General features: G+C 47.7%; 8 non-coding genes across 8 annotated transcripts; 2 read left to right on the top strand and 6 right to left on the bottom strand.

The window, feature by feature from the left end:
• Nucleotides 1-783: 783 nt before the first annotated feature.
• TRNAS-GCU (transfer RNA serine (anticodon GCU)) lies at nt 784-865 on the bottom strand. The gene has a single exon. It is a non-coding gene; the product is annotated as a tRNA-Ser (tRNA).
• A 292-nt stretch (nt 866-1,157) lies between these two features.
• Nucleotides 1,158-1,252, top strand: TRNAI-UAU (transfer RNA isoleucine (anticodon UAU)). The gene is made up of 2 exons: nt 1,158-1,195; nt 1,217-1,252. It is a non-coding gene; the product is annotated as a tRNA-Ile (tRNA).
• A 1,144-nt stretch (nt 1,253-2,396) lies between these two features.
• Nucleotides 2,397-2,468, bottom strand: TRNAT-UGU (transfer RNA threonine (anticodon UGU)). The gene has a single exon. It is a non-coding gene; the product is annotated as a tRNA-Thr (tRNA).
• A 589-nt stretch (nt 2,469-3,057) lies between these two features.
• TRNAS-GCU (transfer RNA serine (anticodon GCU)) lies at nt 3,058-3,139 on the bottom strand. Its single transcript has one exon. It is a non-coding gene; the product is annotated as a tRNA-Ser (tRNA).
• A 1,530-nt stretch (nt 3,140-4,669) lies between these two features.
• TRNAT-UGU (transfer RNA threonine (anticodon UGU)) lies at nt 4,670-4,741 on the bottom strand. The gene has a single exon. It is a non-coding gene; the product is annotated as a tRNA-Thr (tRNA).
• A 589-nt stretch (nt 4,742-5,330) lies between these two features.
• On the bottom strand, nt 5,331-5,412 carry TRNAS-GCU (transfer RNA serine (anticodon GCU)). Its single transcript has one exon. It is a non-coding gene; the product is annotated as a tRNA-Ser (tRNA).
• Nucleotides 5,413-5,704: 292 nt separating this feature from the next.
• On the top strand, nt 5,705-5,799 carry TRNAI-UAU (transfer RNA isoleucine (anticodon UAU)). The gene is made up of 2 exons: nt 5,705-5,742; nt 5,764-5,799. It is a non-coding gene; the product is annotated as a tRNA-Ile (tRNA).
• A 1,156-nt stretch (nt 5,800-6,955) lies between these two features.
• On the bottom strand, nt 6,956-7,028 carry TRNAT-UGU (transfer RNA threonine (anticodon UGU)). The gene has a single exon. It is a non-coding gene; the product is annotated as a tRNA-Thr (tRNA).
• Nucleotides 7,029-24,492: the final 17,464 nt, after the last annotated feature.

Raw genomic sequence — 24,492 nt, 5'->3', positions numbered from 1 at the left:
GGAACCTGTTACCACCTTGTTTGATGATAGTGCCAGACATTCTTTGCCTATTTCTCCTCTGCAACAAGAAGTTTCTAAGCCTCCGTGAGGATGCCTTGATGTTTCATATTGTTTAAATGTAATACATGTTGTTACTTTATAATTGCATTTCGGAATTACATCTGTTTTCATTGTGTGTGTTATGTATAGTATATACCTTTTCAGCTGTACTTTGTTATAGTTATTAGTCGTGCTTATAGCATATAGCATATTGCATTTTTCTTTTACTGTCCTTCTCTCTTTTCTTTTTCTCTTCTTTTTCTCTCTTCTTTATACCTTCATTCTTTTCTCTTTTGCGATGCTTTATACCTATTTCTTTTCTTTAGAATATTTGAATTCATTTTTATGTAACATGTGTTTATGATATGTTATGCTTACCTTATCTGAACTTCTTTTAATAATTTTTTTTTTTTTTAACTGAGAAGTGATCTGTCTCTGTGGGGCAGACATATGTCAACAGTCATACACTTGAGATGGCTGAAACTTTAGGAGTAAGAGCTGCTTTCTTATCAGTCTATCTATCCAAACTGGTTAGAAGGCCAGGAGTGAGGGAAAGGCAATCCTCTGGACACTTCATGAAAGATCTAATTTCAATTAAGCACAAAACACTTCCCTTAATTTGACATAATTGCCAAAATGGAATAGTCAGTTGGGCCCTTCTAGTGGATTATGGCTGTGTCTTGAAAGAGAGTGTAATTGTACTATGAGACATGCCCACCTTCAAAAGAGTGTCTGATGGCGTTCCGACGAAGGTGGGATTCGAACCCACACGTGAGGAGCACAATTGATTAGCAGTCCATCGCCTTAACCACTCGGCCACCTCGTCTGCCTTAGGTGACTATGTTTCATTTTTTTGGAAATTCTTACTATGTGCTAATTACAAATAACCATAAGTTTATCCTAGACTGTGTCAGAACTGGCAAATGTATGTGGTGTTCAATAGACAGAGCACATGATATAGCAGCATTATCAAATCTGTTCCATTAGGACTGTAGTTTTTAATAGTCATGATAACATGCTAGCATTTGAGTCGATCTTGCACAGTGAATAAGGGAGCAGTGCCAGTATCTACTTGGTCAGCTCTAGATGGCTCAACTGGGGAGATATGAGAACAGTGAGCTCCAGTGGCGCAATCGGTTAGCGCGCGGTACTTATACAGCAGTACATGCATTGAGGCATGTCGAGGTTGTGAGTTCGAGCCTCACCTGGAGCAGCTTACTGGTTTTTCATAAACCATTTCACTAAAAGTAAAGATTAAACTCAGGGTAAAGACGGCCCTTGCTAGAGAGTCTTTACTTCTTTTCAGGATCTGCGTGTCCGACTCTTCCAGGTGCAAATATCACAATCCTATTCGATGCTCCTTATAAACATTCCATGATGTGCCGTCTAGCATAGCATGCAAACACCACATCAGTGCATTTAAAAATACATTTGTAGAATAATAAATATGATGAAAACATTGTTGTCACGGGATAACCATATACTGAGGAGCTGCAAACAGTGCTGTATCAGCTACTTACAATACAATTTAACTGAAAGACATATCAAAAGAAGAACGTCATCATATTAATGTTTCTAGTCAACATAAGAGTTGCACCATAGCAGCTTATGGTGCTTTCTGCTCAGATTGTGCCTCCAATACCACATTGATTTTTTAATTCTTTGCAGTTTAAAAAACACAATTCATGCTCAAAGTTAACTTTTTAAAACCATTCAACCTATTACATTTATTTCTCTAACTTGTGAATGTGGTCCATGTTCTCTTTTCCTCATCCCCATCACGATACTCCTTTTCCCGAAATCAGGTTCACTTCTTTATCCAGCCGACCCTTCCAAGGTCACCAAATCTATGAAGCGATTCTGCTTTTTCTCACATTCTCTCTATGTACAAGATACCTTGTATCATTTGAATGGACAGCAGGAGAGTCGGATATTTATGGTTAGTGGGGGTGGGGTTTTGAAGATTAACCTCATTTGACTAAGAGCCGGGGCATCTGGGAGGAAACGTATTTTAAGGGGGATGAAGTTCACATCTCCTTGGTGAAATTTCTAGATCCTTATTTCATCCTTTCTGTGGATGCAGACTCAGTCGGAACAGAGGTCATAGTCCTCGCTCTGACTTTCAAAAGAACTTCAAATATGCATGGCTTATTTGGCTATGCCCGGCAGGGTGAGAATGGCGTTTGTCAGGCGTTCGTCAGGCGTGAGGCAATAGTTTATGGTTCAATGGTTTTCATGAAGTCTTCTTGATACGATGAAAGCAGGAAAGGGAAGCTTGTCAATAAGCAAACTTAAGACAATGTGTGACTCCTAGAAAGAATGACTCGGAAACAACACTCAGAAACTCACATATAAAAAGGCCCTGATGAGGCTTGAACTCATGACCCCTGGTTTACAAGACCAGTGCTCTGCCACTGAGCTACAAGGCCAGCCTGCCTGCAGTATGTAAATCGCTTCATGTATTCTTACTGCGGTATGAAGATATCTATGATTTTGAGACTCTGTATGGAAATGCAGTTGCATTTGAATGTCTACATGCGTGCACAAATTGAAGCGCATGCTTAAGACACTTTTCTTGGAAGTAGGAAAAACTCCATTTTGATTTGAGAACATAAGAGTATTCACATTTATGACCATACTGATAGCTCTAGTTAGTATGTCCGCAATCAGTGACAGATAGAGAACTCACTTATTAGAAGTGATCTGTCTCTGTGGGGCAGACATATGTCAACAGTCATACACTTGAGATGGCTGAAACTTTAGGAGTAAGAGCTGCTTTCTTATCAGTCTATCTATCCAAACTGGTTAGAAGGCCAGGAGTGAGGGAAAGGCAATCCTCTGGACACTTCATGAAAGATCTCATTTCAATTAAGCACAAAACACTTACCTTAATTTAACATAATTGCCAAAATGGAATAGTCAGTTGGGCCCTTCTAGTGGATTATGGCTGTGTCTTGAAAGAGAGTGTAATTGTACTACGAGACATGCCCACCTTCAAAAGAGTGTCTGATGGCGTTCCGACGAAGGTGGGATTCGAACCCACGCGTGCAGAGCACAATGGATTAGCAGTCCATCGCCTTAACCACTCGGCCACCTCGTCTGCCTTAGGTGACTATGTTTCATTTTTTAGGAAATTCTTACTATGTGCTAATTACAAATAATCATAAGTTTCTCCTAGACTGTGTCAGAACTGGCAAATGTATGTGGTGTTCAATAGACAGAGCACATGATATAGCAGAATTATCAAATCGGTTCCATTAGGACTATAGTTTTTAATAGTCATGATAACATGCTAGCTTGTGAGTCGATCTTGCACAGTGAATAAGGGAGCAGTGCCAGTATCTACTTGGTCAGCTCTAGATGGCTCAACTGGGGAGATATGAGAACAGTCATCTCCAGTGGCGCAATCGGTTAGCGTGTGGTACTTATACAGCAGTACTTGCATTGAGGCATGCCGAGGTTGTGACTTCAAGCCTCACCTGGAGCAGCTTACTGGTTTTTCATAAACCATTTCACTAAAAGTAAAGATTAAACTCAGGGTAAAGACGACCCTTTCTCGAGAGTCTTTACTTCTTTTCAGGATCTGCGTGTCCGACTCTTCCAGGTGCAAATATCACAATCCTATTCGATGCTCCTTATAAACATTCCATGATGTGCCGTCTTGCATAGCATGCAAACACCACATCAGTGCGTTTAAAAATACATTTGTAGAATAATAAATATGATGAAAACATTGTTGTCACGGGATAACCATATACTGAGGAGCTGCAAACAGTGCTGTATCAGCTACTTACAATACAATTTAACTGAAAGACATATCAAAAGAAGAGCGTCATCATATTAATGTTTCTAGTCAACATAAGAGTTGCACCATAGCAGCTTATGGTGCTTTCTGCTCAGATTGTGCCTCCAATCCCACATTGATTTTTTAATTCTTTGCAGTTTAAAAAACACAATTCATGCTCAAAGTTAACTTTTAAAACCATTCAACCTATTACATTTATTTCTCTAACTTGTGAATGTGGTCCATGTTCTCTTTTCTTCATCCCCATCACGATACTCCTTTTCCCGACATCAGGTTCACTTCTTTATCCAGCCGACCCTTCCAAGGTCACCAAATCTATGAAGCGATTCTGCTTTTTCTCACATTCTCTCTATGTACAAGATACCTTGTATCATTTGAATGGACAGCAGGAGAGTCGGATATTTATGGTTAGTGGGGGTGGGGTTTTGAAGATTAACCTCATTTGACTAAGAGCCGGGGCATCTGGGAGGAAAAGTATTTTAAGGGGGATGAAGTTCACATCTCCTTGGTGAAATTTCTAGATCCTTATTATATCCTTTCTGTGGATGCAGACTCAGTCGGAACAGAGGTCATAGTCCTCGCTCTGACTTTCAAAGGAACTTCAAATATGCATGGCTTATTTGGCTTTGCCCGGCGGGGTGAGAATGGCGTTCGTCAGGCGTTCGTCAGGTGTGAGGCAATAGTTTATGGTTCAATGGTTTTCATGAAGTCTTCTTGATACGATGAAAGCAGGAAAGGGAAGCTTGTCAATAAGCAAACTTAAGACAAGGTGTGACTCCTAGAAAGAATGACTTGGAAACAACATACAGAAACTCAGATATAAAAAGGCCCTGATGAGGCTTGAACTCATGACCCCTGGTTTACAAGACCAGTGCTCTGCCACTTAGCTACAAGGCCAGCCTACCTGAAGTATGTAAATCGCTTCATGTATTCTTACTGCGGTATGAAGATATCTATGATTTTGAGACTCTGTATGGAAATGCAGTTGCATTTGAATGTCTACATGCGTGCACAAATTGAAGAGCATGCTTAAGACACTTTTCTTGGAAGTAGGAAAAACTCCATTTTGATTTGAGAACATAAGAGTATTCACATTTATGACTATACTGATAGCTCTAGTTAGTATGTCCGCAATCAGTGACAGATAGAGAACTCACTTATTAGAAGTGATCTGTCTCTGTGGGGCAGACATATGTCAACAGTCATACACTTGAGATGGCTGAAACTTTAGGAGTAAGAGCTGCTTTCTTATCAGTCTATCTATCCAAACTGGTTAGAAGGCCAGGAGTGAGGGAAAGGCAATCCTCTTGACACTTCATGAAAGATCTAATTTCAATTAAGCACAAAACACTTCCCTTAATTTGACATAATTGCCAAAATGGAATAGTCAGTTGGGCCCTTCTAGTGGATTATGGCTGTGTCTTGAAAGAGAGTGTAATTGTACTACGAGACATGCCCACCTTCAATAGAGTGTCAGATGTCGTTCCGAAGAAGGTGGGATTCGAACCCACGCGTGCAGAGCACAATGGATTAGCAGTCCATCGCCTTAACCACTCGGCCACCTCGTCTGCCTTAGGTGACTATGTTTCATTTTTTAGGAAATTCTTACTATGTGCTCATTACAAATAATCATAAGTTTCTCCTAGACTGTGTCAGAACTGGCAAATGTATGTGGTGTTCAATAGACAGAGCACATGATATAGCAGAATTATCAAATCTGTTCCATTAGGACTGTAGTTTTTAATAGTCATGATAACATGCTAGCATGTGAGTCGATCTTGCACAGTGAATAAGGGAGCAGTGCCAGTATCTACTTGCTCAGCTCTAGATGGCTCAACTGGGGAGATATGAGAACAGTGAGCTCCAGTGGCGCAATGGGTTAGCGCGCGGTACTTATACTGCAGTACTTGCATTGAGGCATGCCGAGGTTGTGAGTTCGAGCCTCACCTGGAGCAGCTTACTGGTTTTTCATAAACCATTTCACTAAAAGTAAAGATTAAACTCAGGGTAAAGACGGCCCTTGCTAGAGAGTCTTTACTTCTTTTCAGGATCTGCGTGTCCGACTCTTCCAGGTGCAAATATCACAATCCTATTCGATGCTCCTTATAAACATTCCATGATGTGCCGTCTGGCATAGCATGCAAACACCACATCAGTGCATTTAAAAATACATTTGTAGAATAATAAATATGATGAAAACATTGTTGTCACGGGATAACCATATACTGAGGAGCTGCAAACAGTGCTGTTTTCAGCTACTTACAATACAATTTAACTGAAAGACATATCAAAAGAAGAGCGTCATCATATTAATGTTTCTAGTCAACATAAGAGTTGCACCATAGCAGCTTATGGTGCTTTCTGCTCAGATTGTGCCTCCAATCCCACATTGATTTTTTAATTCTTTGCAGTTTAAAAAACACAATTCGTGCTCAAAGTTAACTTTTTAAAACCATTCAACCTATTACATTTAATTCTCTAACTTGTGAATGTGGTCCATGTTCTCTTTTCCTCATCCCCATCACGATACTCCTTTTCCCGAAATCAGGTTCACTTCTTTATCCAGCCGACCCTTCCAAGGTCACCAAATCTATGAAGCGATTCTGCTTTTTCTCACATTCTCTCTATGTACAAGATACCTTGTATCATTTGAATTGACAGCAGGAGAGTCGGATATTTATGGTTAGTGGGGGTGGGGTTTTGAAGATTAACCTCATTTGACTAAGAGCCGGGGCATCTGGGAGGAAAAGTATTTTAAGGGGGATGAAGTTCACATCTCCTTGGTGAAATTTCTAGATCCTTATTTCATCCTTTCTGTGGATGCAGACTCAGTCGGAACAGAGGTCATAGTCCTCGCTCTGACTTTCAAAGGAACTTCAAATATGCTTGGCTTATTTGGCTTTGCCCGGCAGGGTGAGAATGGCGTTTGTCAGGCGTTCGTCAGGCGATCGGAAGGGGTGAGGCAATAGTTTATGGTTCAATGGTTTTCATGAAGTCTTCTTGATACGATGAAAGCAGGAAAGGGAAGCTTGTCAATAAGCAAACTTAAGACAAGGTGTGACTCCTAGAAAGAATGACTTGGAAACAACATACAGAAACTCACATATAAAAAGGCCCTGATGAGGCTTGAACTCATGACCCCCTGGTTTACAAGACCAGTGCTCTGCCACTGAGCTACAAGGCCAGCCTGCCTGCAGTATGTAAATCGCTTCATGTATTCTTACTGCGGTATGAAGATATCTATGATTTTGAGACTCTGTATGGAAATGCAGTTTGTTAGACCTGTCAGCCTTAGGGTGGTCTCCCCTACATTTTTGCCCTTTTTGCCTCCCATTTTTACCTTACATTTTGTTGGACTTAGGACTCTGGGCGCCTCACCACTGCTAAACAGTGCTGAGGTGCAGGTGCTCTCCCCTAAAACATTGTGAGGCTGGCATATCTGCCACAAGCCCCTGCTACTGCAGTAAGGCTAATCCTCCATAGGATAATATTGGGAACCTCTCCTTATGGGATAACTTCTGACAGGGACCTAATAAGTCTGTCATGTTTGGTCTTGTTGGACTCGGGGCGGGGAACCCTTTCCAATGATATATAGGGTTTGGACATTACTACGCTAGAGATCCCACTTTTATAAAGGGGACATTTTCCTGCCTACACTTAGATTAGGCTCTGCAGACTCCCCCCTCCCCTCTGCATACTGATAGCCTGCCTGGGTTGGGAGGTGGGAGTGGTGATTCACACCTTCTTCCCTGGGATGAGCTGTGATGGGCTGCCCACTGTAGCCTTAACGGCCTGTCTCTCGTCACTGTGACAGCTAGGTCAGGGAAGGCAGGGAACATACCAGAACTCCCTGGACTCTTCCAGAAGCCCCTGCCCCCAGACCCTTCCAGAGACTTCCACCACTTTCTAGCCCCTAGACTAAAAAGATATATAAGGGAGGGTCCTGGCCTCACATTCTTGTTACACTGCTGGACCTGGAAGAATCCCTGCTGGAGTGAGGACTAATGCGCAAGAGGATTGCCACTGGGAAGGAGGCTGACTGCTCCAAGGAACTGCTGCCCCACAACCTGCTGAGCTGCCCTACTGTCTGCTGATCCTGCCCTGCATGGGAGACTGCAACATCACCCCCAGAGTGTCTCCACAACATCCCAAAGGAACTACTTTTCTTTGAACCACCTTTTAAAGAATGCCTTTTTGGGACTGCACCCTTTTTAAGCTAAAGGAAACTACCTGTCCTTGGACCACAGCGTTTTAAAGACTGCCCTTTGGAACAGCAACAACACTCTCAAGATTTGCCCTGCAACGCTGTGCCTGCCCTCAGCGCTGCTTGCCCTGTGATCCTCCCGAGGGCTCTGTGATTGCCTCTGCTTCTGGCGCAAGCCGACTGAAACTGGCCCTGAGGTCACCGCCGCTGGGACCGGAGCGCGCTGTGTAGCGCTAAGAAGCGAAGCGCTGTGTGGCAGGAGGCTCCGTCGTTGCCCAGGACTTGGAGGCACTGTTAAACGCTGTGCTAAAGGAGCGCTGTGTGGCTGTGACCCCCACCCGTGCAGCGCCTGCTGAGCCCAAGGCCCCAGGGGGAGAGGAGCCTCGCACCCGCGCCCGCAACCACCACCCCAGGTAACGCCTCAGTGCAACCAGGCTGCTGTGAGGGGGCGGGGTGCGGGTTGGCCGGGTACCTGGAGTGTGAGCTTTGTGCTTGGCTGGTAACATCATTTCTATGAGAGGCACACTTATTATGCTACAAGGGAACTTTAGCCTACGAACCTTCCCACAGTGAATTTTGACCATAAGAACCTACCTCAAGTGAACTTTTGCCATTCAAGGACACTGTGAGAAAGACATTACCATCAGGAGCCCTTGGGACACATGAGCTTTTGGTGATTTGATCAGGCCTGGGAACTGGATTCATTCTTATTGATTATTGATCTTGCTTGGAAATTGGAATCCTTTTTATTTTTGATGTTGCCTGGAGCTGGATTTACCTGCTTTTGGTTCTCGCATAATTTTTAGATAAAGAAATTCTTATTCTTATAAAAAACTGGTGTGGTGTTGCTTTTGTGAGTGTTTTTACTGTGTCATCTCCGTTGTGTGTTGCACAAATACTTTACACATTGCCTCTGAAGTTACGCCTTTGCTGCTCTGCGCCAAGCTACCAGGTCGGAAGCGGTGGTCCCTACTTGGACTAGGGTACATACCCTGGCCAACTAGAGACCCCGGTTCTAACATTGGTGATCGAGCGGTGGGATAGGACTTGTGCTTGTGTAACACCACGCAGCGACGCAGTGTACACTGCAACCCTACACCTGACTCTACTGAATTTTTGTCTACCCTCTCCAATTGGCATTTTTGATTTTTTTTTTTAATTTTAAATTCTCCCTGACTGGCTGCTCTTTTTAAAAGTCCTTGTGCCTAAGTCCTATTTGGTTTTCTCTACAAACGTCTGAGGCCCTACCTAGCAAGATGGAATTCGAGCTGGCCAATCTGGAAGTTTACACAGTGGCACAACTCAAGGAATTCTGCGAGGAGAAAAGGGTGCCCTTTAAGCGAGGCGCTAAGAAGACAGAGCTTCAGAAAGCCTTGAGGGCATGGGTAACGGCCCACCCAGAAGGAAATAGAGAAGGGGACGGGCAGGGAGCGGAGCAAGGGGCCACAGGAGAACTTGACCTACTGCCCTTGGTGGAAAATGGCAACTTGTTACCAGGTACAAGGGTACCTTCCAGGGCAGGCAGTAGTGTGTCAGTAAGGACCCTGTCCTCAGAGGAATTGGAGGACAGGAGAGAGGAGAGACAGTTTAAATTGGAACTCGCCAAATTGGAAAGGGAGCATGAGAAAGAAAGGTGGGCCATGGAGGAGAGGAAACTTACCCATGAGCTCAACCTGAAGGAACTGGAAATTCGAGCCCTACAAGCAGGGACGAACAGCATCAAGAGTGGTGGCAGCATACCTACGGAAGCTTCACGTGAGTCCAGGGTCTTTATGCCTAAAGATGTGATGGCCAGTTTTAAGGTGGGGGATAATATTGATAAGTGGTTAGCTGCCTATGAGGTGTCACTAAGAGCCCATGGGGTCCCAGAGAGTCACTGGGGGGGTGGTCTGTACAAGTACATACCTCCGGAAGTTAGGGACACACTCCTTAGCCTAGAAAAGGAAGACCAGACCAAATATTCTGTTATGAAAGAAGCATTGCTTAAGAGGTTCGGTCTTACCCCTGAGAGGTATAGGCAGAGGTTTAGGAATAGCCACAAACTTCCCACACAGAACTGGGTAGATTTCCTGGACTACGCTAGTAAAGCTTTAGAGGGCTGGGTGCGGGGCAGCAATGTGCATGACTATGAAGGATTGTATAACTTGTTTTTAAGAGAGCACCTTCTAGAGAAATGTTTTCCAGAGCTGCGCCAACACCTGGTTGACCGCAAGTTGACCAATCCTAGGAAGCTTGCGGAGGAGGCGGACACCTGGGTCAGTACCAGGGTGTCCAACAAGGGTTCTGGGGGGGACTCCCAAAGGGGTGGTCAGGGTTCCCACCAGAAGAAAGAGGGGGGAGATAAAAAGAAAGATTTCTCCAAAGGCCCCCAAAATAATTCACAAGGGAAAGGGTCTGGGTCCCAGCCCCAATCTGGCCACCAGAAGCCCACTTATCCTGACAAAAGTCAGCAGCCCAGAATTGTCCGGTGCTATGAGTGTGGTGAACTTGGACACTACAAGGGGGATCCCAAGTGTCGCAAGAGAGCACCACAGGCCTCTGGAGGTAAAACCCCCGGGGTGGCTAGTGTAGCGCTTGGGGAGGAGCTGTCCCTAGATGATGGGAGTGAGGGGGCCGGGCTTGTCCTAGTGTCTCTGGGAGACAGTGAGATGGTTCCTAAGGTCCACGTGCCCTCCAATACTACTAAGTATAGGCAGTGGGTCACCCTCAATGGTCGGGTGGTGGAGGCCCTGAGGGACACAGGTGCCAGCATGACTATGGTAAGGAGTCAGCTGGTGTCCCCAGTGCAAATAATTCCCCATTCAGTCCATCCAGTTGTGATGGCTGACAACAGGGGGGTCACTATCCCATAGCACAGGTTCCATTTGAGTGGGGAGGGGTTGCAGGCCTTTTAAGAGTTGCTGTGAGCCCTGCCATGCCAGTGGACTGTCTGTTAGGGAATGACCTAGAGCATACTGCCTGGAAGGAGGTAGAGCTCAAAGCGCATGTGGAGATGCTGGGGTTGCCGGAGTGGATTTGTGCTACCACACGGTCTATGGCTGCCCGGAAAGGGAGTCAGCCAGGGCTGGAGCCTGGAAAAATGGCCCAGCCAGCTGCTAAGAAGGGAGGAGCCCGAGGGCGTGGGAAGCCCGCCCCGGGGCAGTCACCCCGTGAGATGGATGGGGCCCCTGAGGAGGTTGCACCGGAGTCCACAGAGGGGGACGTTGCTCCCTTGGGGGACCTACCTACCCCTGCAGAGTGGCAGGTGGAAGGAGGGCCCACCAGGGAGGAGTTTTGCCAGGCACAGATGGAGTGTCCTACCCTTGAGGGCATGAGGCGACAGGCCAAAGCCCAAGCAGCAGGCAATGCCTCCGCGAAGTATCATATTTACTGGGAGGATGGGCTCCTTTACAGTGAGCCCAAGGCTCCTGTGCATGGGTCATCAATGGCCTTAGTGGTCCCCCAGTGCTACAGGGCCTTTCTTTTGGAATTGGCTCATGAGATCCCATTGGCAGGACACTTGGGCCAAGACAAGACCTTTGCTAGGCTTGTCCCACATTTTTATTGGCCGCAGATGAGGATCTCCTCAGATACATTCTGCAGGACCTGTGTGACCTGCCAAGCTAGTGGGAAAACAGGGGCTAAGCTGAAGGCTCCCCTGGAACCACTACCTGTCGTTAGCACCCCCTTTGAGAGGGTGGGCATCGACATTGTTGGGCCTATGGATCCACCGACTTCTTCTGGTCACAGGTTTATCCTGGTTCTGGTGGACCACGCCACCCGGTACCCAGAGGCTATTCCTCTGAGAACCATCACTGCACCTGCTGTGGCACGGGCCCTGATGGGGATTTTTACCAGAGTGGGTTTTCCCAAAGAGGTGGTGTCCGACAGGGGTACCAATTTTATGTCTGCCTACATGCAAGCCATGTGGAAGGAGTGTGGGGTTACTTATAAGTTCTCCACCCTTACCACCCACAGACCAATGGTCTCATGGAGAGATTTAACAAGACCCTAAAGGGCATGATCAGGAGTCTGCCTGAGGGCCTGAGGAAAAAGTGGGACATCCTCTTGCCCTGTTTGCTGTTTTCCTACAGGGAGGTACCGCAGAAGGGGGTGGGTTTCAGCCCCTTCGATCTCTTGTACGGTCACCCTGTTAGGGGACCTCTCAGTTTAGTGAAGGATGGGTGGGAGAAGACTCCAAGGAGGCTTCCCCGGGATGTAGTGAGCTACATGCTGGCCTTCCGTAGCCAAATGGCTAAGTTATGGAAACAAGCTTCTGACAACTTAGAGGCCAGCCAGGCGGTAATGAAGGAATGGTACGACCAGAACTCTCACCATGTGGAGCTAGAACCTGGACAGAAGGTGTGGGTCATGGAGCCTGGAGAGCTTAGTGCCCTCCAGGATCGCTGGACAGGCCCTTATGAGATATTGGAGAAGAAGGGCAAGGCCACTTACCTAGTGGACCTTAAGACCCCCAGGCAGCCCCACAGGGTGCTACATGCCAACCGCCTCAAACCCCACCATGAGAGGTCTGAGCTTACCTTACTGATGGTGACTGATGGGGCTGAGGAAGAGGAAAGTGAACCTCTCCCGGACCTCTTTGCTGCTAAAGAGAAGGATGGGTCAGTGGAGGGAGTGGTTCTCTCCCCATCCTTGACTCCTGAGCAACAGAGGGACTGTCGCCAGGTCCTGGGGCAGTTCGCCTCAGTGTTTTCCCTTATCCCTGGGATTACCCACCTGTGTACCCATGATGTGGACACAGGAGACAGCCCCCCTGTCAAGTCCAAGTCTTACAGGTTGTCAGACAAGGTGAAGGCCAGCATCCAGAGTGAAGTCACTAAGATGCTGGAGTTGGGGGTGATAGAGTCCTCCAAAAGCCCTTGGTCCAGTCCGGTGGTTCTGGTACCAAAAGCTGCCCCACCGGGCACCACACCAGAACTTAGGTTCTGTGTGGATTACAGGGGACTGAACTCTGTGACCAAGACTGATGCTCATCCTATCCCTAGGGCGGATGAGCTCATTGACCGACTAGGGGCTGCCCGATACTTGAGTACCTTTGACCTCACGTCGGGGTACTGGCAGATTGCCCTAACAGATGGAGCTAAAGAGAGGTCCGCCTTTTCCACCCCAGAGCGCCACTACCAGTTTAGAGTGATGCCCTTTGGACTGAAAAACGCTCCTGCCACCTTCCAGCGGCTGGTGAACCGGGTCCTTTCCGGTTTAGAGGCCTTCTCTGCTGCCTACCTGGACAGCATAGCTGTCTTCAGTAGCAGCTGGGAGGACCATTTGGGTCACCTCCAGGAAGTGCTTCAGGCTCTGCAGCAGGCAGGCCTGACTATCAAAGCTAGCAAATGCCAGATAGGGCAGGGGTCAGTAGTCTACCTGGGACACTTGGTAGGCGGGGGCAAGGTGCAGCCCCTACAGGCCAAGATAGAAACCATCCTGGCCTGGGAGCCTCCCAAAACACAGACTGAGGCCAGGGCATTCCTGGGCCTCACAGGTTACTACCGCAGATTTGTCAAGGGCTATGGCACCATTGTGGCCCCCTTGACTGAGCTAACCTCTAAGAAATACCCTAGAAAAGTCATTTGGACAGAAGCTTGCCAAAAAGCCTTTGACTCTCTAAAGCAGGCCATGTGCACAGCCCCTGTGCTCAGGGCCCCTGACTTCTCCAAAGAGTTCATTGTCCAAACGGACGCCTCAGAGCATGGCATAGGGGCAGTACTTTCGCAACTCAATGAGGAGGGACGGGACCAACCAGTAGCCTTCATCTCCAGGAGGCTGCTCCCCCGAGAACAGCGGTGGAGCGCGATAGAGAGGGAAGCCTTTGCGGTGGTCTGGGCTGTGAAGAAGTTGAGGCCATACTTGTTTGGCTCCCACTTCCTGATTCAGACTGACCATCGGCCCCTCAGGTGGCTCATGCAAATGAGGGGCGAGAATCCCAAATTGTTGAGGTGGTCCATTTCTCTACAGGGGATGGACTTCAGGGTGGAACACAGACCCGGAGTAGACCACGCCAATGCTGACGGTCTCTCTTGGTTTTTCCGCCTTAGTGATGAGAACTCCCTAGAGGTTGGGTAGTTCTCCCCACTTTCAGCTGGGGGGGACACGTGTTAGACCTGTCAGCCTTAGGGTGGTCTCCCCTACATTTTTGCTCTTTTTGCCTCCCCATTTTACCTTACATTTTGTTGGACTTAGGACTCTGGGCGCCTCACCACTGCTAAACAGTGCTGAGGTGCAGGTGCTCTCCCCTAAAACATTGTGAGGCTGGCATATCTGCCACAAGCCCCTGCTACTGCAGTAAGGCTAATCCTCCATAGGATAATATTGGGAACCTCTCCTTATGGGATAACTTCTGACAGGGACCTAATAAGTCTGTCATGTTTGGTCTTGTTGGACTCGGGGCGGTGAACCCTTTCCAATGATATATAGGGTTTGGACATTACTACGCTAGAGATCCCACTTTTATAAAGGGGACCTTTTCCTGCCTACACTTAGATTAGGCTCTGCAGACTCCCCCCTCCCCTCTGCATACTGATAGCCTGCCTGGGTTGGGAGGTGGGAGTGGTGATTCACCCCTTCTTCCCTGGGATGAGCTGTGATGGGCTGCCCACTGTAGCCTTAACGGCCTGTCTCTCGTCACTGTGACAGCTAGGTCAGGGAAGGCAGGGGACATACCAGAACTCCCTGGACTCTTCCAGAAGCCCCTGCCCCCAGACCCTTCCAGAGACTTCCACCACTTTCTAGCCCCTACAGTGGCAGCTGGTGACATTTGAAAGTGGTGGGGCTGCAAATGATTGTTGTAGCACACCGTGCCCGAACCACCCAAGGAGGGTTCGGGGGGGTTCTCCCCCCGAGAAAATTTTGAAAAATTAGCAGGCAAATGGTGGATTTTGAAGACTTTCGGAAGCCATTGTGCTTAACAGAAACAGGCCACTGCCTCCCCTAAAACTATCATCAGTTCCAAGGCCTCATGAATAAACCATTCTAAATTGCAATAAACCACAATTAATTTTAACAATGTTGCATAAATAGGTTGGATCTGTCTACTGACCCAGTGCCTACGTGAGATAAAGTGGCATTCAAGCTAGCCCATCAGAGTAAAATGCCTACTTTTTCCACATAGAATTGAATATAATATTGGTTAGTGTTCATTCTACCTACAATCTATCTTTACAGAGGGAATATCTTTGGAGCAAAACGGTATGAGTAATCAACACCAAGGACCAAATATTTAAAATTGCGCCAGTGCCCACCTTTTAGGGGTCAACAGTGCAGAGGCCCAACTTTTAGGCGAGCAGACAGAACCAGTGTCATGGTACCTGGCAATAAACGTGCACTTATTTACTTTTGCCTTCCTCCATACCTCTCAGTCACTGGTCAAACAGTCTTCTATTTTGTTCCTGTGTATTTTCCATTTTTTGCCCGTAAACTCAGCATGCTTCCAGAAATCCAACTTATGTACATTTAGACAGAGACTGTCCAACTCTTTCAACAGGAACTGCAATGAGGCACAAGCACAACACCTTAAATAACCTCAAACTCATCTATCTAATCTTTTAATACACCCAGCACATGCCCTGACACTTGTATTTTGGAGATTAGTGGGCCTTTCTGAGCGCAGTTTAGTTGGAAGAAGGGATGCTACTGTAATTGACAATCACGTTATAGAGAAGGGGTCAACCCAAAAAGTCAAAGGGACCTGGGTAATTATGCAATTTAGAAAAAGTGGTCCCTGAACTATAGTGGAATTATTCAAAATAATTATTAAAAAGAGAAACAATCAATGTCAAAAACGATTTGCAGCAAACACTAGTATTTATTCGCATAGTGTCTCTTAGCATTTCATTGCTTTTTTCTTTTTTGTAAATTGATATACATATAAATAACATTCAGTGCCCACTGTACAAAACGAGGGGAAGGGGTGTGCAGTGATCGGGATAAGTGCAATAGGAAAAAAGGGACAAGTCAATTGTATATTTCCATTAAACAATAGACAATGGCTTCTTGAAAGAGCACAAGCAGATTGCATCCAGAGTTCAGTTATCTTCTTCACAACAACATCACATTGAAACTGGTGTTCAAAATCACACTCTAGTCATGTGTTCCGGTATTCTGGTCTACGTTTCGACCCAAGTTGTAGGGAAAATGTCCCTTACACAGCGGGTGTTCTTCAGGACACGAGGGGAGGGGTGGGCATATCCGGAGTATAGAATTCTCAGGGAGTCATAGTGAATGTAGTGATGGTCACAGGTCGTCTTGCAAGGACCTAAAATTGCAAAGATTGGCAATTCAAAGAGTGGTTTCATCAATAATGAGGGCTACATTGTCCGCGCGTAGGAAGGTGTTTTGTTATACCTTGTGTTGTAGAAGTGAGTAATTGCAGGTTATCAATCCTTACTGATAATCCAGTAGGTGCTCATCCTTGGTGAAAACCTTAATAAACACTTTTAGCGTGATGGCCAGGGTACGTTTAAATCGGAAACTCGGCCACTGTATACATGAGACATGGTCCACATCCGTTATAACTGCCTTAAATGCACCAAACGTGCCATAGCCGAGGTCCGTGTACATCAATGACATCAGCCGCTCATCGTCGGCGTATAAGGACCGCGTCCCTGGCAAACTTTCACCTTCACAACAGTTGTTGTGAAGGTGGAAGTTTGCCAGGGACGCGGTCCTTATAACGTCAAGCTCATCTATCTAATCTTTTAATACACCCAGCACATGCCTGCCACTTGTATTTTGGAGATTAGTGGGCCTTTCTGAGTGCAGTTTAGTTGGAAGAAGGGATATTACTGTAATTGACAATCACAGCATCTAGGATAAAGTTAAACCTACAGCAATATACTCGGCCACATTAATTACAACCCAGACTGCGCCAACAAGGCCCAAGAGAGGCCTGGGCTATCAGATGCATTAACGCTTATACTTGCCCAGTACCTCACGAACCAGATCCAAAACAAGTTATTAGAAAGCTTTTAAAACGTGTCAGAGAATTATTCAGCAGCAGCCGAGGTGGTGGTTTTTCAGGCGCCTCATTAAAAATGCTTTCCTTTTAACAGTGTATAAAATCAAGTATGTATTGTATTCCTCACGTTTCCCTACATTTCTACTAAATAATAATTAAGAACAAGCAATGGCATAGCCAAGAGGTCTCGCCTTTGGGACCATAGAAGTGTTTAGCCATGCAACAGTTGATGTTGTTGCACCAGGGATATTGTGCTGGATAACTAAACACTTATAAAGTCCCAAAGGTGAGACTTATCAGCTATGCCAATGCTTGTGTGTAATGTCTTTATTGTTTAGATACATAAACAGCAAACACATTCATGTTGCACTATAAGCATACCCAGAAGCATATAAAGACAAAATGTAGAGAGATATGCAGTGAGACAATACTCAAAAGGCAACATGCAAACACAGGTGGTTGTCAATGGATGCGCTGATGGCTGTTAAGAGGAATACAAAGTTAAAGAGACTGTTGGGTGACTTTATGTGCATATTACGGTGGATCGGTGTTAATCACATAAGTAGCTTGATGCACATGCGAACATATGGGTGAACAGCCGGGTGTTAGAGGATGGATCAATGCGCAGCTAAGAGTGGATGGATATGTGCTTTGTTGAAGGTGGTTCAGGGATGAATAGGTATGGGTGGATATACAACTTTACGCAGATCCATGTGGATAACTGAGCACGATAAGTTTGCGTTCAAGGGTGGTTGGGCCAAAGATTAAGTGAGTGCATAGTTGGGGGCATGGGTAAGGGTAGGATGTGTGGATGTAATTGCATAGGTGAATGGGGGAATGCATAAGAGTGGGAGTAGATGCCTCCATCAACATTTAAATAAAATGATTCATAGTTTGCTCATGACATTCTAAACATAAAACATTGGGACCCATAGAAGATTAGTGTTGAATTAGTATAGTGAAACATGCAGGTACATTTTAAGTAGTGTATAGGTTAGTCAGTTATTTGGATTTGGAATGATAGCAGAAGGATAGAGGAGGAAAAAAGGTTTGTATTTACAGCACAAACACAGGATCACAAAATGGGAACTCTCTTAAAATCATGTAAGTGTGCAATAAGTGGTCTTAAAACAGGGACATAAACGAAATAGCAATTGATTCATAAAATATAGTAGCATGCCATAGGGAACATGTGTGGATTTGCATTTTAATAGTACATAAGCTTGTATGCAAGTGAACTTTCTTTTTCAGTATAATAAAAGAGCTTTCCTTGCCTACTCAAACTGTGACCCCATAAGCATAACCACTGTACTAGGCCCAGTTTAGTCAGAACCCCTATGTCAGCCTATTACAGTTCCGCATTAAAAATATCTGAAGTGTAGGGTGCAATTATTGAATTAATCTCAGCTAAATGTAACTACCCAGGGACGAATTCTTGTCTATTGCTTACTGTTCCAATACACACAGCAAGCCCCCTCTGCAAATCAGTATAGGCCCTTCTGCCCTCTGTTTCACTTGTTTTTTGTGCCCTTCTGCCCTCTGTTCCACTCGTGTTTTGTGCCTTTGTGCCCTCTGTTCCACTTCATTTTCCCCTCGTTGTTTGTGCCCTTCTGCCCTCTGTTCCACTCTTGTTTTGTTGTGCCTTTCTGCCCTCTGTTGCAAACTAAACTACTGCGTGTGTTATGTTAGTGTTATTCCATGGCGGAGCGGAGGGATAAAGGGAGCTAGACTAGCTCACTACAATCAGCACAGTAGCAATGTTGTACACCAACATTTATCCCACCGAAGATGGGTAGTCGCCATACCAAGAAAGATCAGTGGGGGGAGGAGCTTGGCGGGCATCTGTGATGGCCGCGTGAGCACAGCGCTCTCCGGACCCCCGCCATTCCCGGCATGATATCCTGAACATATCCTGAATAATTACAAGGATTCTTGTAGAGGAACCTGGGCTGATCTTGATACTGTTTTTGGATTTCGAATTGGACCAGGGGCACCGAAGCTACGTCGACTCGAACTTTCGGGGCCCGCCCTGGTGGTGCGCCCGGGACTTGGTGAGGCTCTGTTGCCGTGTCTGAGTTGAACAACAGCGGCAGGGGGATTCGACTTGTGGGTCCCCCTCTTAACTTTCGGTTTCGATTTGACTCGGACTACGTTCTCCAGCGGAGGTGTCTGGCCGGTGTTGAGATCAGCGGCGCGAGGTCGCAGTTGCACCTTCTGTCTGCTTTGTGTCCTTTCAGGCCGCTTCACACCTCGGTGTGCCCTCGTGGCTGACTTTTGGCTCCGGCACCTTGTCTTCCTGCGGCCATTTTCACCAGGTCGCGTGGGTCCCTCGGGGACGGATTCTCCACTATGACTGGCAGAGGGGACCAAGAGAGGCGAAAGACCAAGACGCCCCTTCGCGGGGGCCAGCTCCAGTCTAATATCATGGACCGGTACACTCAATCGAAGGGGTCCCCGGGAGCAGCCTTGCCTGGCCCGAGTGCTGTGGGGCACCCTTTGGAGGCTTCGGCGGAGCCGTCCCTGCAAGACATTATGGGCGCCATCTCTGGCATAAGAGAGACCATCGGCCAACAGTATGAGGCTCTGGCCCACAAGATCGATACTGTGGCTATTGACGTGAACTTGATCAGGGCCGACCTATCTAAAACTAATGAGAAGGTGAAATCGTTGGACCTCAAGTCATCTAGCCTCACGGCCGATGTCTCTGAAATACAGACGGAGATTGGCAACCTTAGAAAGGCAAATGACTTCATGACTCAGCGCTTGGAGGATTTTGAGAACAGAGCACGGCGCTGCAACGTGCGTGTGGTTGGTGTTCCGGAAAATCCTGACCCACATTCTGTTGATCTCCTGGTTGAGGACTTGATACAAAACTACCTTTCTCCATCTGGATTGAGCAAATTCTTTGCGGTGGAGCGTGCCCATCGCGTTCCGGGCGTCCAGGGCAAACCGGGCGCCCCGCCGAGGCCCATTGTTGCAAAACTTTTTCACTATAGGGACCGAGACGCTATCCTGCAGGCCTCGCGAGTTAAGGGCCCGGTGGCCTTCGAAAATGCCACGGTGAACTTTTATCCTGATTTCTCCCAGCTTGTCCAGAGACAGCGAATGGGCTTCCGTGGAGTCAAGAAGCGTCTTCGGGACTTAGGACTGCGCTATGCCATGCTTTTTCCTACCAGGCTGCGAGTTGAGTACCGTGAACGGACCCTTTTCTTTGATCGGCTTGATTCGGTGAATGACTGGTTGGACTCTTTGCCGGACCGGCCTAATTTGACTGAGCCCACCGAGCACCCGGGTGGTGCCGAGGGTGGTGTAGAGAGTTGAACTTACTGTCTGCGCCCCTGTCTCCATGTAATGTGTTTCTTCCTGGGTTCTATACTTGAGTGCCTTTATTTTCTGTGTCTTCTCTTTTTCTTTATCTCTATCGGGGTGGCGGGTGGGACTGGGGCCTTTTCCTCCTCCCGGGTCTTTTTGTCGAACGGGGGTTTTTGGGCGACAGGCACACTGCATGTTGGGGTGGCTTTTTTGCTTATTGCAGGGGTGCAGGGTGGGGGGTGTTTTCTTGGATGTTGGGGGGTGGATTGGTGGCGTGTTTGAGGTTCGTGTTTTGTTTTTTCAAGGCGATTCTATCTTGATAATGGAATTTTCAGTGTCATGCTCATTTGGGGATGGGTCCTGCATCACTTTGTGGGATGGGGGTAGCGGGTTGAAGTTTGTTTCATGGAATGTCAATGGTCTAGGGGATCGTATAAAGCGGGGGGTGGTGTTGCGCTGCCTGCGACGTTTGTCTCCCGATGTTGTCTTTCTGCAGGAGACTCATCTAGTGGGTAATACTTGTCATAAAATGAATAGGTGGGGCTATCGTCTTGTTGCGCATTCAGGATTTACTACGGGTTCTAGGGGGGTGGGCATCCTTATCCGGACTTCCCTTCCCCTTGCTATAGATGATGTCATCCTCGATGATCGGGGGCGTTACGCCGTCCTCGTGGGGCAATATGAGGGCCGAACCCTTTCTCTGTTTACCGTCTATGTGCCCCCCAGCCTACAGTCCTCTACTTTCTCCGATTTGGGCCGAGTGCTGTTGGGACTCCCTGATGGTGCTCTTTTCATGGCTGGTGATTTTAACGCTGTTCTCTCCGGCCTGAATGATCGTCACCCCCCTAGGGATACTCCTTCGGCCCAATTGTGGCTGGGTGGCTTTTTGGATACTTTTGGTTTGGTGGACTGTTGGAGACTTATGCACCCCACTCAGCTTCAATACACCTTTCATTCTGGAGCCCATGGGAGTTTGTCTAGACTGGATTACTTCCTCATGCCAGCTGCACAGACGTCGGCTGTCCGGGAGGTTAGACACCTTCCCCGGGGCATCTCGGACCATTCTCCGCTCTGGCTTTGTTTTGATGTGGGGGTGGAGGCGGCGGGCCGGGTGGCCCCTATCAACCCTTGGTACCTGACCTCCCCTGTGACCCGTGGTCTATTGATTAAGTCCCTGGACAACTACTTCCTAGATAACGTGGGGTCTGTCTCCTCTGCGGTGTCCCTTTGGGAGGCTTTTAAGACAGTGATTCGTGGGCAGGCCCTGTCTCTCATTGCTGAAACCAAAAAGGCGGGGAATCGGGAGGTGGTGGGTCTTGAAATGGAAATACTTGAGCTGGAAGCTGACTTGGAATCGAGTGTTACTCATGACAAGCTCCATGCCCTGGGTCTGAAACAATTTGCCTATAAGTCTCTGGTCACAGATGCGGCTAAAATGATGTTTCGAGAGCAACAGGGTCGTCTGTATGATGTTGGGGACAAAGCGGGTAAATTGCTTGCCTGGTTGGATAAGAAGGAGAGGGCGAACCGAGTCGTGCCTGTGATTCGGACTTTGAATGGTGTGAATGTGACTGACCCAGTTGAAATAGTTGATTGCTTTGCTGATTATTTTCGTGCGGTTTACTCCCCAGTGTCGAAAGGGGATACAGATGACTCTCGCCTCTTGTTGCGCGACATAGCTTTGCCCTGCCTCTCTGACTTGGAGCGGGTCCCTATGGAGGCCCCGCTCTCTACGGACGAAATAGCGACTGCGATTCGCTCTCTCCGTTCGGGCAAGGCTTTGGGCCCGAATGGTTTGCCAATCGAATTATACAAACTGTGTCCTGATAAGATTGCGCCCTATCTTCGAACAATGTTTTCGGAGTCCCGTGAACGGGGTGCTCTTCCTTATGACCAACGCCTAGCTACGATTGTTGTAATTCCTAAGGACGGTAAGCCCCGGGATCTTTGTTCGTCGTATAGACCCATCTCCCTGTTAAATGTTGAGCCCAAGGTTCTTGCCAAGGTCTTGGCTACTCGCCTCCTAATGGTCATTAGTGACTTGGTTCATCCGGATCAATCTGGTTTTATCCCGCACCGTAACACGGCTCTGAATCTGCGTCGCCTCCACGGAGCCATTGCGAGGGCGGGGCTTCTGACGGAGCCGGCCATTTTGGCTTCGTTGGACGCCTCGATGGCCTTTGATACGATAGAGTGGCCCTACCTTTGGGCGGCTCTTGAGAAGTTTGGTTTTGGCCCGGGGTTTATTGGATGGGTGAAGCTGCTGTACACCGACCCCCTGGCGCAGGTTGTGGTTAACGGCCGAGTTTCGGTTCCCTTTTCCCTTGGTAGGGGTACCAGACAGGGCTGCCCCTTGTCTCCACTGCTGTTTGCTCTCGCATTGGAACCGCTGGCTGCGTGGCTTCGCTGGGAGCCTTCTATCAAGGGTATACGTTGGTCCCCGGATCTTGAGGACCGTGTTTCGCTTTACGCGGACGACATTCTTCTTTACCTTACTTCCCTGCGTAAATCTTTAAATGTTTTATTTGATGTTCTCACCTCGTTTGGCAAAAATTCTGGTTTGGTTATTAACTGGGCTAAATCCTGTGTCTATGTTCTTTCGGGTGCTCTGCCCCCATTGCCGAACAGAGTTCCTATCCAGATTGTTCAGTCCGGGTTCAAATATCTGGGGATTTTTATTACGCTGGATTCGTCGCTCCGGTTTGAACGTAATCTCCTTCCCCCACTTCTTAGACTGAGGCTGGACGTGGCCCGTTGGCGTAGATTACCGTTGTCGCCGCTGGGCAGGGCCGCCCTTTTCAAAATGATGTCCCTACCGCGATTCCTTTATGCACTCCAAAATTCTTATGATCTTATCCCTGCTACCTATTTCCGAGAGGTTGAAAGTCTGCAAAGGCAACTGATTTGGGACGGGCGTCCACGTCTCGCCCTTGCGAAGCTCACCATCCCTTGGTATGACGGGGGCATAGCACTTCCTGATATCAGGAGATATTACTGGGCTACCCAACTGTCTGCCATTAACCATTCAATGTATTCCCCGGGTCGGGACCCGGCCTTTGAAATGGATAGACTCCAGCTGCCGGGTGGGGACTTTAATAGAGCGCTTTATTCTAGGTCGGCTGGGCGCCATCTTACGGGCCCTACCAGGATCGCGGTTAGTGTATGGCGCGCTGCGAATGTAAGCCTGGGGTGGGACGACCGAGTGACGCTTGCTACTCCGCTCTATGCATCTGAGCGTCTGGGATGTCTCTGGACGACGAAGGGGTTTGACCGCTGGGATACGATTGGTATTTGTAGAGTGGGTGATGTATGTGTGAATGGAGCGGTGAAGTCCTTCGAGACCCTTCGGAATGAATATGAACTGAGTGATAGGGAATTTTTTAGATATTTGCAGGTCCGTCATGCCCTCGCTTCTGTTCTGACTTCTGGTGCTGCTCTTCCCGAATCCTCCCCCCTCGAGGATCGTATCCTGGACGGCCATCTCCCCGATAGCACTATCTCCTTGATTTATAAGAAGCTGATTCACAATCGCGCCGACTTGCTTGTTCGACTCAGGGAGGCTTGGGTCGGCGACGGGCTGGAATTGGATGACGAAGATTGGCAGTCAGCGCTGTCTTCTCCAAAAGAGGACGCCATTCCTGCCCGCCTCCGTCTAGTTCAGCTTAAGATCCTCCACCGGGTGTACGTCACTGGTCCTCGTTTGGTTGTGATGGGTTTTTCCCCGGATGGCCTGTGCAAGCGTGGGTGTGGGATGAGTGCTACGTTTCTTCATATTATTTGGGAGTGTCCGAGGGTGGCTGCCTACTGGACGGAGGTGCTTGCGGTGATGACTGATGTGACTGGAATTGCTCTGGCGCAGGAGGCCCGGAGATGCCTGTTGAATGTGTGGGAACCCACCGACTACTCGGTGGCCCAGACCAGATGGGCGACCCTGGGATATATGATTGCGAAGCGAGACATAGCGCAACTTTGGGGCTCACACAGGCCCCCCAGTGTCTCTGTGTGGGAAGACAACATGGACTGGTCTATGTTCCGCGAGAAGACTGTTTACACAGCCAGGGGCAGGCCTAGGGCATGGACGAAGATCTGGAGTCAGTGGAACGCCTATCGCGGTGATATTTGCGCTCCTCCCTTGGTTGAAACCCCTGATGTTATCCTGTCTCCCTAGGCCGACGTTCCTGA

This window comes from Lissotriton helveticus, chromosome 5_1, assembly GCF_964261635.1.
Source record: "Lissotriton helveticus chromosome 5_1, aLisHel1.1, whole genome shotgun sequence".
Classification (NCBI taxonomy): Eukaryota; Metazoa; Chordata; class Amphibia; order Caudata; family Salamandridae; genus Lissotriton; species Lissotriton helveticus.
The sequence above is the reverse complement of the archived record's forward strand: the minus strand, read 5'-3'. Positions and strand labels throughout refer to the sequence as shown.